Below are 14,522 nucleotides of genomic sequence, written 5' to 3'. Positions count from 1 at the left end.
TCAAAAGACAAACCCACCTCCGTAAATAGCACAAGTAACAAAAAACTGAGGGTAATGCTACTCAATGCCAGAAGTCTAAATCTCAAAATGCACACACTCGAGGCACTCCTTAGTATGGAGAAAATTGATATATGTGCAGTAATAGAAACCTGGTTTAAGGCTCCAGAGAGCACTCCAGCACTACCAGGCTACAACTCATACCATACATTTCAGCCACAGAACCCAAACTGAAATACAAAAGGTGGGGCGTATCCATATTCATCAAGGATACCCACACTTCCAGGTTAGTGGCACAGCACGATGTTTCAGAGATCATCCACGTGCAATGAACAGCAGGCAAAACTGTAATTCAAATTGTAGCTTGCTACAGATCACCCACCATGTCCCAGGACCCCCATTCCGCATTTCTGGAAACACTGGGAAACATAAAGGTCCTACCAAACACCCTAATACTAGGTGATTTCAATTACCCAAACATTAACTTGGAGAACTACTCAAGTACTAATGCCCTTGCCCAGCATTTCCTAGAATTTATAAACTCAAACATCCTGGTTCAACTGGTCATCACTCCCACCAGAGGTGACAACATATTGGACCTGGTCATCACCAACATGGGCGACCGGAGTTCCACACCAGAGGTCAACCCCTCGCTGGTTAGATCTGACCATAAACAAATCACTTTGAATATCCACATTCCGCTCCCACCCCCGGACAAGAAAACCACAGTGAAAAACTTTTCAAAAGCAAACTTCACATTACTTAAGACCGAGGTGGAAAGTTTCAAAGCTCCCATGCTGAAGGATAATGCTGTCCAAGCTGCAAAATCCTTTACTAATGCATTCTACGGGCACCTACAAGAATGCATGGATTATGCCATCCCAAGCAAAACCAAGACTCACTCCTCCAAGAAAAGGAAACCAGTCTGGTGGACACCTGCCATAAACAAGCTATACAACAGAAGGAGGAAACTAGTACAGAAATGAGTAAAATCCCAAGAAGGGAAGACATCCCTGATCAGTATCAGCAAGAAACTATGATCCCTCATAAAATCATCCAAGGTGAGTTTTGAAAGAAAAATTGCCAAGGACTCCAAAGATAACCACAAGGCATTCTTTAGCTATGTCAAGAATCTAAGTGGCAATGCTCAGATCTGCTCAGTTAGTGCAGAATGGCAAAAAATACATTGAACCGACCGATATCACCAACATCCTGGCAGACAGGTTCAGCACAAACTTCACCCCCCCTCTCACCCCCAAAAGGGCCCATAACCATACCAGAAGAATGTAGAGTCCCTGAAATCACAGACACTCAGGTTAAAACAGCCCTCTCCAAAGCCAAAAACACAGCATCAATGGGACCGAACGGTGTCCCAGGCTGAGTTCTACACGAGCTCAAAGATGAACTAACCCCTCACATAAACACACTGTTCAAACTCAGCCTCTCAACAGGCTACATACCCATTGAGTGGTGCACAGCAACGGTTATTCCACTCCACAAAGGTAGAGCCACAAGAGACCCCGGGAACTATAGCCCTATAAGCCTGACTAGCTTGGTCTGCAAGGCTATGGAGCGCATCATCATAGAACTCATTAACAGAGACATTGGGAACCTCCAAACATTGGACCCTACCCAGTTCAGCTTTGTTAAGGGCAGATCATGCCTCCTAAACCTGGTAGACTTCTTTGAGACAGTTACCAAGGCTATAGAAGAGGGAAAGGTGGTACATACAGCCTACATAGACCTCGCTAAGGCCTTCGACACCATTCCCCATTCTGGTATTATAGACAAGCTCACCAGCCTGAACATAAACCCCTACATCACAAGATGGGTTGCCAACTGGCTCACAGACAGAACCCACATGGTGAGAGTTGCAGGAGCTAGGTCCGACTCTAAACTGGTTACAAGTGGAGTTCCCCAGGGCTCAGTCCTAGGACCTCTCCTATTCGGCATATACTTCTCAGAGGTACAGGCAAGCACAGGAGGACTATGACTGACCAAGTTCGCAGACGACTGCAAACTAGAGGCTATAATTGTCTCTCTGGCTGACACAGACATCCTCCAAAAAGGTCTCACTGAGACGGATACCTAGTGTCAAAATCATGGCCTCAAGCTAAATGCCAAAATGTGCATAGTCATCCGCTTTGGAAAAAACAAAGTACCCACAAACTACCACATAGGTGGTAGTCCTCTAAATACAGAAGACATAATAAGGGATCTGGGGACCCAAGTAGATAGTAATCTCACCTTTGATAATCACATTGCCAAAGTGGTTAGAAAATCCTTCTATGTGGCCCACCTAATCACAAAAGGCTTCGCATCCATATCAAAATAGGTCATTGTGCCTCTCTACTCATCACTCATCAGACCCATCATAGAGTACAATGCCCCATTTGGGATATACCTTACAAGACACCTGCAACAGCTGGAAAGACCACAGAAGTACCTCACTAAGAGGATCACTGGCCACAAACAGATGCCCTATGCAGCTCGACTGAAGAAACTCCAGCTGTACTCAGTTGCATACCGCCTACTCAGAGGTGATCTCTGCCTGACATAAAAGACCATGTCCAACCCAGAATTGATGGACACACTCCACCTAAAGAAAACCTTATCCCCTCGAGCCACATGCTCTAGGGATCTAAACCTCACCACAACAATAAATAGGATGTGCTGGAGGGATAGATTCCTGTCCCAGAGACTTCCCATGCTTTGGAACAATATCCCAATCTACATTAGGCAGAGCTAACACTCTTCAAAACAAACATTGACGAGTGGATGGGGGATCACTTCATAGGTTCATAGGTTCATAGGTTGGTACTAGGCTATCAGCCCTAGGGCCTATACAAGCCTAGCCATAACAATTCCCTGGCTATTTCTTCCCACACTATTTACTTCCCTGGACTCCTGTATAGCAGGGCGACTGACGTGATCCCTGGGGTGAATTTCCTTTCTCCCATCCAATCGTCAAGGTTCCTTTTGAAGAGGGCCAAAGAGGCACTCTGCTTGACATGTATGGGCAATCTATTCCAGAGTCTGGGGAGTCTCTGGGTCAGGAACCTATCCCTCCAGCATGTTTTGTTTATTGTGATGACAAGGTTTAGATCTCTGGAGTGTGTGGCTCTGAGGGATTGGGATTTCTTTAAGTGTAGCATGTCCAACAGCTCTGGGTTTGACATGGCCTTGTATGTTAAGCAGAGATCGCCTCTGAGTAGACGATATGCGACAGAGTATAGCTGGAGTTTTTTAAGGTGGTCAGCGTTGGGCATCTGCTTTAGGCCTGTGATTCTTTTAGTGAGATATTTCTGCGGCCTTTCCAGTTGTTGCAGATGTCTTGAGAGGTACATACCAAATGGGGCATTGTATTCTATAATGGGTCTAATGAGGGATGAGTACAGTGGGACAATGACCTCCTTTTTTCTGGATGAAAAGCCCTTAGTGATGAGGTGTGCCACATAGAAGGATTTCCTGACTGTTGTGGCGATGTGGTTATCGAAGGTGAGACCACTGTCCACCTGTGTCCCTAAGCCTCTTATCACACCTTCGGTGTTTAGTGTACTGCCACCTATATGGTAATTCACAGATACATGTTTTTTCCCAAAGGGGATAACTATACATTTCTTGGCATTGAGCTTGAGCCCATGGCTCTGGCACCAAGCATCTGTTTCTGTAAGGCCTTTTTGTAGAGTATCCACATCATTTGGGGATTCAATAATGGCTCCCAGTTTGCAGTCATCTGCGAACTTTGTTAGCCAGAGTATCTTAGTGTTGGCCTATACTTCAGAGAAGTAGATGACAAACAAGAGCGGTCCCAGGACTGAACCCTGAGGTACTTCACTTGTCACTTGTCTGGAGCTGGATTTGGAGTCGGCTACTTTTACAGTGTGGGTTCTATCAGTAAGCCAGTTAGCAACCCATTGGGTGACGTAGGGATTAATGCCCAGCTTAGTAAGTTTATCTATGATTCCAGAGTGGGGGATGGTGTCAAAGGCCTTGCAAGGTCTAGATAGGCTGTGTGGACCACCTTACCCTTGTCCATGGTTCTGGAGACTGATTTGAAGAAGTCAATCAGGTTCAGGAGACAAGATCGGCCCTTCACGAACCCAAACTGGGTGGGGTCCGGTGTTTAAAGGTTGCCAATGTCTTTGTTTATAAGTTCCATGATAATACGCTCCATGGCCTTGCAGATAAGGCTTGTCAGACTAATGGGACGGTAGTTTCCGGGATCCAAGGTGGATCCTCCCTTGTGGAGTGGGATAACTGTAGCTCTGCGCCACTCGGTGGGCACGAAACCTGAGGTGAGGCTATGATTAAACATGACACTTAGGTGAGGTGCCAGTTCATATTGTAGCTCATGTAGTACACAGCCCGGGATATCATCTGATCCCATGGATGCTGTATTCTTAGCTTTGGAGAGTGCATTTTTTACCTGTGTGGCCGTTATTACCGGAATTTGGCAATCTTCCGGTATTGAGATGGGCCATTTAGGGGGTGAGAGTGGGGTGAAGTTGGCACTGAATCGATCTGCCAGGATATTGGCAATATCCTTGGGATAAGTATATTTAATGCCGTTCTATTTTAGCTCAGAGCAGATCTGAGCATTGCCATTTAGATTCTTGACATAGTTATAGAATGCCTTGTGGTTGTCTTTGGAATCTTTGGCAATTTTATTTTCGTAACTAGATTTGGAGGATTTTATGAAGGATCTCAGTTTCTTACTGAGGCTGGAAAGGGAGTTTTTTGCATCCTGGGATTTTCCTCTTTTCTGCAACAGTTTCTTCCTTTTGTTGTAAAGTTTGTTTATGGCAGGGGACCACCAGATTGGCTTCCTTTTTTTGGATGAGAGCATCTTGGTTCTATTTGGGATGGCACGATTCATGCATGAGTGGATGTGCTCGTACAGTCCCTTAGTGTAGGATTCAGCAGTTGAACTTTCAGTTCCTGTCTGCATGGGTGTCATGAAGTTTGTCACTTCTGACTTGAGTAGTATGAAGTTGGCTTTGGAGAAGTTTTTTATGGAGGTTTCCTTACTGGGGCTGGGCTGGGATGTGGATGTTAAGGGTGATTAGCTTATGGTCAGACCTGACTAACGAGGGGGTGACCATAGGTGTGGAGCATCAATTTCCCATGTTGGTAATGACCAGGTCTAGGATATTGGAGCCCCTGGTGGGACTATGGATTAGTTGATCCAGGGTGTTGGAATTTATGAATTCCAAGAACCATTGGGCAAAGGTGTTGGTACATGAGTAGTTTTCCCAGTTAATGGCAGGGTAGTTAAAATCACCCAATATTAGGGTGTTTGGTTCTATCTTAATATTTTCCAGTATGTTTAGAAAGGTGTAATGAGAATCTTGTGGTATGGTGGGGGATCTGTAGCAAGCTACAATTTGGATTGCAGTCTTACCTAGTGTTAGTTGCACCTGGAGAATTTCAGACGCATTGTGTTGGGCAACTAGCCTGGTGGTGTGAATATCCTTGGTGAATATTGACACTCCTCCACCTTTAGTGTTTCAGTCCTGCTTTGGTGGCCGAAAAGTGTGGTAAGAGTTGTAGCCTGGTATTGCAGGGGTGCTCTCTGGAGCCTTGAACCAGGTCTCAGTTACTGCACAGATATCGATGTTCTCCATTTTTAGGAGTGCCTCGAGAGAGTGCATTTTGAGGTTTAGACTTCTAGCATTGAGTAGCATTACCTTCAGATTTTGCATGCTTATACCTGTTACGGTGATGGTTTTGTCCTTAGAACTTTGCCTAAAAAAGGCACTATAGGGGTGGCAAGAGCCTTAGCCAGTAACCTGAATCCCAGGGGCGACAGGTGCAGACCATCACTGGCAAAGCATCATGGTCTGTCGATCATGTCGTCCCAGGCAGACAGATACTGGATCTCCTTTGAATGACACCAGAAGCTTAGCCAATTGTTGAAGTCAATCATTTTGTCCTTATATTGTGGTATCATTCTGGGAGAAGGCAGGATGCTACTCAGGGCTAGGGTCATACCTGCCTGGGCCACATGATCCGAGAGCTCTTCCATGTCTCTTTTCATGTACTCCAGGGAGGTACATCTCAAGTCATTCACTCCAACATGGACAATGACAGAGTCTTATTTGTACTTGTTGTGGAGTGACTTGAGTGCATTCGTTATGTGGCAGATCCTGGCACCCGACAGGCAGCTGACTGTAATTTTCTCCTTGTTCAACCTGGTGAGAGGGACATCAGTGTGCCGGACTATAGAGTCACCTATGACTAAAGTGTTAGGTACATTGTCTTGCCTTAGGCGCTGTTGCTGGGTGGCACACTGGTGTTGTGAACTATGTGACACTTTGGTTGTGAATGGTGTTTGTTTGCGTTTCAGCTTCAGAGGTCCTTGTTGCTTGGGCAGGTTACAGTTAAGGGCCTCTACATATGTGGATTTAGTGTTGCTATATGTGGGTGTTGGTGGTGTGGGTTTAGAAGGGCTATGTGTTGCTTGAGGTGTAGTGTGGGTGTTAACCTTCTCCTCTTGACTGTCTAGCACAATCTTAGGTGGAGAGAGCTTTGGTTCCATTTTGGCTATGTAAGTGCATCTCTCACAGGTTGTAGTGTTGGGTGGTAGGAGGACAGGGTTGTCTGTGTACATGAGGCAATTGCTGCATTGCTCCAGTATGCCCAGATTCACCAGGTGGACAGGAGAAATCACCAGACGCTAACCCTTGGACATGCCTGGTTTGGTGCCTTTTTTTTTGTAAAGTACAGGAGCTGTTTTCCCTTACCTTAGCAAGGTACTTTGCAATTATAGGCTGTTTAGTGCCTACTATTAATTTCTCCTTATTAACAAGGAGAGTTGAGTGATTGTATAAGTTTAAGGCGTCCTAGTGCTTTCCAGCAGGTATTAGAGAAAGTGCTAGTCACAGGGATGCTTAACGGTAAGATGAAAAAAATGCAGTGTGCACTAGAGAAGTTAGATGTGAAAGTAGGTAACTTAAGTTTTACCTGTTTAAAAAGTTAAGGTTTAGTGGAGAGTTACTATTTCTAAAACAGCAAGATGGATTGAAAGGGGTGGTCACTTTTATATTCTGGTACTATGGAATACAGTATGATGGCCAATAAATTTAAATAGTTGAAGGGGAGGGATTTCAAAAATGATGATTTTGTGATTACTCACACAAGCCAGTGAAAGTAGAGAGGAAATGAGATATATGGTCAGATTAACATAAGAGGCAGGCAACTAGAAAGACAGTGGTATTTAACAAGACAACTGTAACTGCGTGGGAGGGCGGGAAAAATTCTGCCTGACTCAGAAGAGAGACAGCTGTGGTCTCTTTTGAAGTTTTAATATGCTGTTAAAGCAGAATGCAAGTAAAACACAAGGTAAAGAAAATAAACCACAGTATTCAAAATATAGAAAGGCAATAAAGTAATACAAAAATACAAAAATAAAAGCAAGCTAACCTTTCCTTCACAGCAAAGTGTAGCAGAGTCTGGATGAGCCTTTCAGTGGCTTTGCTGGACAGAGGCACAGGGAACTAATCTAAGGGGGTGGCGAAAGCCAACACATTCTGGCTAGGCTTATAAATGCCTTCGGGCAGATAGCCTAGTACCTACCTATGAACCTATGAACCTATAAGCTGCTTAAGGTTTATGGGAGCAGAATGTAAAAGGGGAACCTAGTAATTTAAAGGGCATTTTTAGCTGTCTACTACCATAACAGAAGCATATCCATGACACAAAATGTCTGTGTAAATATGAATTACATTTAGATTAACTACACAGAGATTTCATTGAAAACTACAAATGAAGCTAAAGTTGCTCCTGCATGGTATGGTATCTGGTAATCATATATTCAAAAGTTAGAGAAAAAAAGTGCTGTAGTGCTGTAACACACTTACAGTTTCCATGCAGAGAGCAACCACCACAAGACCATTAACAGCAATCCACGGGCACTACAAAAGAGCAGTCAGAATCTGTTAAACACTTCATTCAGACTGTTAAACACTTCAGTCAGACTTTAGAAAAAACTCTGAATGAAATGTTTAACAGCTTCCCACTGCTCTTTGTAGTGCCAGTGGATTGCTGTTAATGTTCTAGTGTGTGACCAGAGCTTAACAGTCGTAAGAGGTACTTATTAAAGCTTGTTAAGAACCTTTCCAATTTCAATATGATGTTTAATAAGCATGCGTTTCCCCAAATTCATAATTACAGTGACCCATGCACTACATCTCATTATCTTTCAAAAATAACACATAAAATGCATCACAGAACATCTAGATCCTGGCAGCATCGACCCGTTCTACAACTGGCCCTGCTCAGAGGTGTGCAAAGATGGTTGCTATGGCTTGTTTTGTGGATAAAAAAACAAACAAAAACACAAAAACTAGCAATACAAATATGAGAAAAAAGCAGAAGGGTAAATCAAGAATCCGACATTAAATTTTAAATAATGTAAGTGCATTCATCCAGATTTATTAAAACAAATTTCTTCAGACAACAAGAGCAAAGTAAAGAACACAGTTTAAATAACCCTCCATTCTTGATTTACTGTTTCGCTTCTTCCTAGTGTTGTGTTTGTGGATGGTGAGGGCTGGGAACAGTGACATTATTAATTCTTAAATTCTCCTCACAATCACATCTCAGAGGTGTGCATGGAAGGTCACTATAACTTGCTTATGACTGGAGAAAGTGTTGTCATTATTTCTTGAATTTTCCTCAGACTTAAACTTCAAGAGGTATATACAGAAGGTCACTATGGCTTTTCTGGGACTGTGACAGTGTGGTCATTATTTCTTTAACTTTTCATACAATCCTGCCTCACATGTATGTACACTATAGCTTCTGTAGGGGCATTGTACTATCTAGGAGCAGCAGGCTGCAATATATGACTGTGAAATGTTTTCTCTTTTCTCACAATCACTTATCAGAAGTGTATAGTCAGGTGGCTAAGTTTGGGAGGTAGGGATAAGGTGGCATATTGTGAATATACATCTGTGATCAACACGTTAAACATGTTACTGTAACCTGGTTGTCAGATGGATACACAGATGGTAGCTGTTTTTTAGGGGTGGGGTGCAGAGGCAAGCTGTATGATGTGTGAGCAGCAACTTGAAATATATGACTGAAGCCATTCATTCACTCATGTTCATCCCAATCTAACATCAGAGGGACACATAGAAGGTGATTATCTTTTTTTTTCCTTTTGACAGGGAGATATTCTAAGATATGATGCATGTATCTTTGCAAGCATTTATCTTCTCAGTTTATTGGGAACTACTCTTTTGTCAGCTTTGATGATTGAGTGAATGAATGGCTTCAGTCATATTTCAAGGCACAACTTATTTTTCCTTGAAAGAAAAATTAAAACTGAACTTTTTTAGTTAGTCATGATTTTTGTCCATGCCATAATTCTAATAAAAGGTAGGGGAAAAAAACTCTAAAAATATATCTCACTGCATCTAGAAGCAGTTTTGTCAGACTTATGGTATACAACACTCCTTTTGATTGTATCTTTATTTACTACTATCTATCATATATCTGGTTGTATAATAGTGCCAAACATGCCCTTGCAGACATTCTTCAAGCTGTTTAACTTAAGTTTAGCTAATGGCGTTTTGCTTGTTGAGTGGCGTACTGCAGTAGCGTTACCCTTGATAAGGGTGGCCTTACAACTAACCTGGTTAGTTAATGTCCTATCAGCCTTACAAGCCTCACCTACAAAACTATGGGGTGCATCATAACTAACCTCATAAACTATGATATCAAGACTCTTGCTTGACCTGACCCCCAACAGCTTGACTTTGTGAAGGGTAGATCCTGCCTGGTTAACCTGATAAACTTCTTCAAGAGAGATACAGAGGCTGTAGATGGTAGCTATAGCAGTGTATCTTGACCTGACAAGCATCTTCAACATCATTTCCCACACTGGCATCACACAAAAGCTAATTGCTATAAAAATCAACCCATTATGGGGTAAGATGGATAACAAACTGCTGAAAGACAGAGCCCACAGAGAAAAAGTTGCAGATGCCTCATCAGTAAGTAAGAAAGTGACCAGTGGTGTCTCTCAGGGCTCAGTGCTGGGACCTCTTGTTTTTAGTATTTACTTTTCAGCTCACCAAGTGGACAGCCAAGACCTCTATCTCTTAAAGTTTGCAGATGACTGTAAACTGGAGGCTGTTAGGCTCTTAAGTCACTCTGTGATACACAAACTCCACTAAATGAATACCCTTGATGTACAAAAATGAGCTCAAATTAAATGCTGAAAATTGTATTGTCTCTTTTGGTAGACAACCCCTCCCCTCATCATACTGTATAGTCAACACACCACTACAAAATGAAAATTTTATCAGGGACCTAGAAACATGGGTTGATAACTTCCTCTCTTTTGACTATCGCGACAACAGTTGTCAGGAAATATTTTTATTTAGTCAACCTAATTGTCAAGGGAATATCATCACAATTTACAGGTAATCACTCCCCTCTACTCAGCATCGAACAGACCAGTTATCAAGTACAACCCCCCCCCCACCCCGTGGAATGCATCTCACTAAACATATCAAACAATTAGAAAGAACCCAAAGGCTCTTAACCAATAAAATCACAGACCTAAAGTCCCTGATCTACCAAGAGAGGCCAGAACCTCTCTTTATTCAGTATCTTGCAGACTTTTGATGGGAGATCTGTCTTGCTTACTGCACCATAAAAGAACCAGTTGTCCTGGTCCTCGTCCTCTATAAGTCCAATATCTTCATCAATAGTAGAACCAGGGACCTAAATCTTTACCAACAGATAAATATAGCACAATGGAGACATATGCTTATGTCAGTACTTCCCAATCCTTTGGAATAAACTTCTCCTCCATGTTAAGCAGTGTGATTCATTGTCTTACTTTAAACATAAAGTAATGACTGGATGTTTTCTTGTATGACCCTCCTGGCGAAAGGAGGTGCTGCCTGAGGTAGGGTACTGGCAAAGCATGAATAGTCATAAGATTCATTGGCCTTGGAATATTTATGATTCTGAATTGTTTTTACAGCTTATTCTTATACATTGTCAGGACATCACTGCCTACACGGGTCTACTTCAGATCACTGAAATCCCATTTCACTGAAATTCATTTCATTGAGACCAAATCACCTAATTTTCAAAATACTGAAAAAATTAATTTCACTGAATTCTAAGCTACAGACTTCCCCTGAGTAGTGGCAGTGTGTAGAGTACTGTAAGGCAAGTAAAAGGTATATGCCCTTTTCCTCACTGTAGTGCGATCCTGGAGTTAGTATATATATATATATATATATATATATATATATATATATATATATATATATATATATATATATATATATATATATATAGTTGGGGGGGCTGTGGGGGGGGGGCATAGCCCCCCACTTAGTTTGGTTTTATATTGTCTGGTTTCTGTAAAGAGGGTAAGTAAGTAGTTTTTTAGTTGTGGAAAGATGTAGTCATTTGTTTTGTGAGTGTGTTTGTCTATGGTTTCCCATGTTGTCTTTTGAAATTTAGCATTGTAAGCTGTTGTTGAAATGAGATTCAGTGAAATGAGTTGTCAGTGTTGTGAAATTTAGGTGATTTGGTCTCAGTAAAATGGGATTTCAGTGATCTGAAGTAGAGCCGCCTACACTCATAACAATCCTAAACAACATAAAGTTGATGTAAGAGAATGAATGAATAATTAAATACAGTACGAGTACTATATGTAAGTCAGTTTAACTTTAGTTAAATTTACCTGTGTGGAAAATACTGCCTAAAACAGCTTACTAGACATGAGAGCTAAAGCCTATCCTGGGACTCAGTGAATGGAAGGTAATAAACATGCAAGTCTTCACCAATTTATGAAAATAAAATTTTACTTGTAGAACATACCCCTTAACTGTACGAAGTACATAAAAAGTATGTACATGAATTTAATTAAAGTGTTGTCTTTATTGCTATTGATCCTGGGTTGTGTCTGAAAAGAGTCAATAGACCAGCCCACTTACCAAGTAAATAAACAGTTATCAATCAATCAATAAACAAACTGTCCAGAATTTTATAGAACATTCCTGATTTTCCCTCAATTTTTGCCCTGTCCTTCATAAAATGCTTGATTTTCTGGTAAATAGCTGAAGATCACACTGATCAACTCTCCAGAATTATGTAGAATGTCCAGATTATTGCCTTATGTTTTTGGTCCATTCCTCATAAAATCTGTGGTTTTGTGACAAAACTCTGGTCATTGAATAATGAAACATCTGTGTCTGAAATGTCATACCCTTCAGAAAATGCATGCTAATGCATAACATGTTATTCTAACAGCTTCCTAAGTTTATAAGAGCAATATTAAAAATCTGTCCCTGATTTTGGTCCTTTATTCCCTCATTGTTTTTGACTTTGTCCAGAATTCTTAAGCAAAAGTTGAGAGATATGCAAAGGATTACCGTCAGTCACTAATGCCAGCCATTACAGTTTCATAATTCTGTTGTTTGGAAAATTCATGTTGATGCAAAACCTGTTCTGTTAACATTTTAACTGAATAAGTAACAAATAAAAACTGTCTCTACTTTTGAGTCTTCATTTCCCTGTTAATTTTTGCTTTATCTAAAACTCTTGATGAAAGAAGTTGATTGGCATGTCTTGGAAACACTCACATAGGTGTTTCCATAGTAACTGTGAGCTCGGGTAGCTGGAAAAAAGATGATTTATTACTCAAACATTCTTCTTCCATCTGCCTGAACTTGCGGTTTTCTTGGAAATGCCAGTTGAATGATACTCCATTGGCCATTTTAGGGCACATTGGATAGCTATTGAAAATGGAAGGGAGGGCTCTTGCCCCGCCCCCTCACCTTTCTTGCATCCATGATTCTAGCACATAACAGGTGCTTATTACACATTTGCAGAATAAAAGTATAAAAGTCGCAAAATGCATCTAACCAACATGGGAGTTGAACTCATAACTCTCATCATTTGCACTTTATTAATCACTTCATTTACAAGCTGAACCATGAAAACAGTCAGATCAATGTTATTAATGAAGTGATAGAACAGGCAGACTGCCACAATCTTGTATTTATACTTGTTAAACAAACAGAATATTGGCTCAGTGTCAGTCACTGAGATTATGACATGATCCCATTGTAATTTAACTATGTAAGTGAACTAAGTTTGAATACACCTTACCTATTTGACTTACATTGTGTTATTAACTATTTTATGTTAAATGTGTGTCAATTTGGTAATTGTGGTAATGTATGTGTACCTAGCATATGATTCTACATTCCTTGGATCCATTGTATGCCATGAGTGTTAGGGGAATGCTCCTCTGGCTATATACACAATAACATGTAAAACTTGTAGAAAAACAAATCCTAACATGCATTTTATTGTTTGATATATATATATATATATATATATATATATATATATATATATATATATATATATATATATGCCTTTACCAAATCTATCTACCTTTCAATTACCTTATCAATCTACACTTACCTTTATCAAAATGAAAAATTGAGGTTCAGCGAACAGAGGAATGCCAAGTGTGTTGGTGGATTCCTGTATTGCCATACTACAATTCTGTGAGTGTCCTTTGCAGTGAATGCCACTGTGCATTCCCTTATATGTGGTCAACATAATGAATAGAGGTCGCAGTACAATGCGGATCGGGAAATTTACCCTTTTCCTCACTGTAGTGCGATCTCAGAGTTGGAAAATATAATTTGCAGGGGATTTGGCAGGTGCAGCCCACACAGTGGGGTTGCATGGGGGGCTTACCCCCTGCAAAAATGTGAATTTCAGCAATGTGCAGTACTGACCTGTGTACAATCATATGCTGGAAAGCAGGCAGGTAAGTGGCAGCAGGTACAAAAATGTTGATATCGAAAATGCAGAACTCTGTCTTCTGTATTTCCATTTGACATTGTAACCTAGTTAATATGCAGTGCGTCGACATTCTGGCTCGGTATTTCAACCAACATTATGTTCTGAATTTTGCATTTTTCATATTTAGTTTTATCTATTTAGTTAAGATAATAAAGTCTATAAACTTAGTCCTAGGGGTAAAGTGCCTTTGTAGTAAAAAGTCAATCAGTAAAAATAACGCCAATGCACACCACTGGTTGAACTGACAAATGGCACAGTTTAATATTTAGAATAAAAACAAAAAACTCAAAAACAGTAAGCACTTTCACGTTGCTCAGAACACTTCTTCAGACTGTAAAAGGTTCAACATTCAGATGTTGTTACACTAGTGATGTAGGAAGTGGGATATAGCTTTCAGAGTTGATTGGATATTAATTAACTAAAGGGTCATGTGATGTATTATTTCTATTTATTTGAATTTTGAACTTGAACCTTGTACAGTCTGAAGAAGCGTTCTGAGCAATGCGAAAGTGCTTACTGTTTTTGTGTTTTTTGTTTTTATTCTATGTATTAAAGTGTGCCATTTGTCAGTTCAACCAGTGGTGCGCCTTGGCGTTATTTTTACTTATCTATTTAATTCCTTGATATTTGATCAGAAAGACAAAATGTACAAATGCCAAAATGTTGAA

This window comes from Protopterus annectens, chromosome 3.part1 (genome assembly GCF_019279795.1).
Source record: "Protopterus annectens isolate FY-2018-M chromosome 3.part1, PAN1.0, whole genome shotgun sequence".
Taxonomy (NCBI): Eukaryota; Metazoa; Chordata; order Ceratodontiformes; family Protopteridae; genus Protopterus; species Protopterus annectens.
This window is presented reverse-complemented; position numbering follows the sequence as displayed.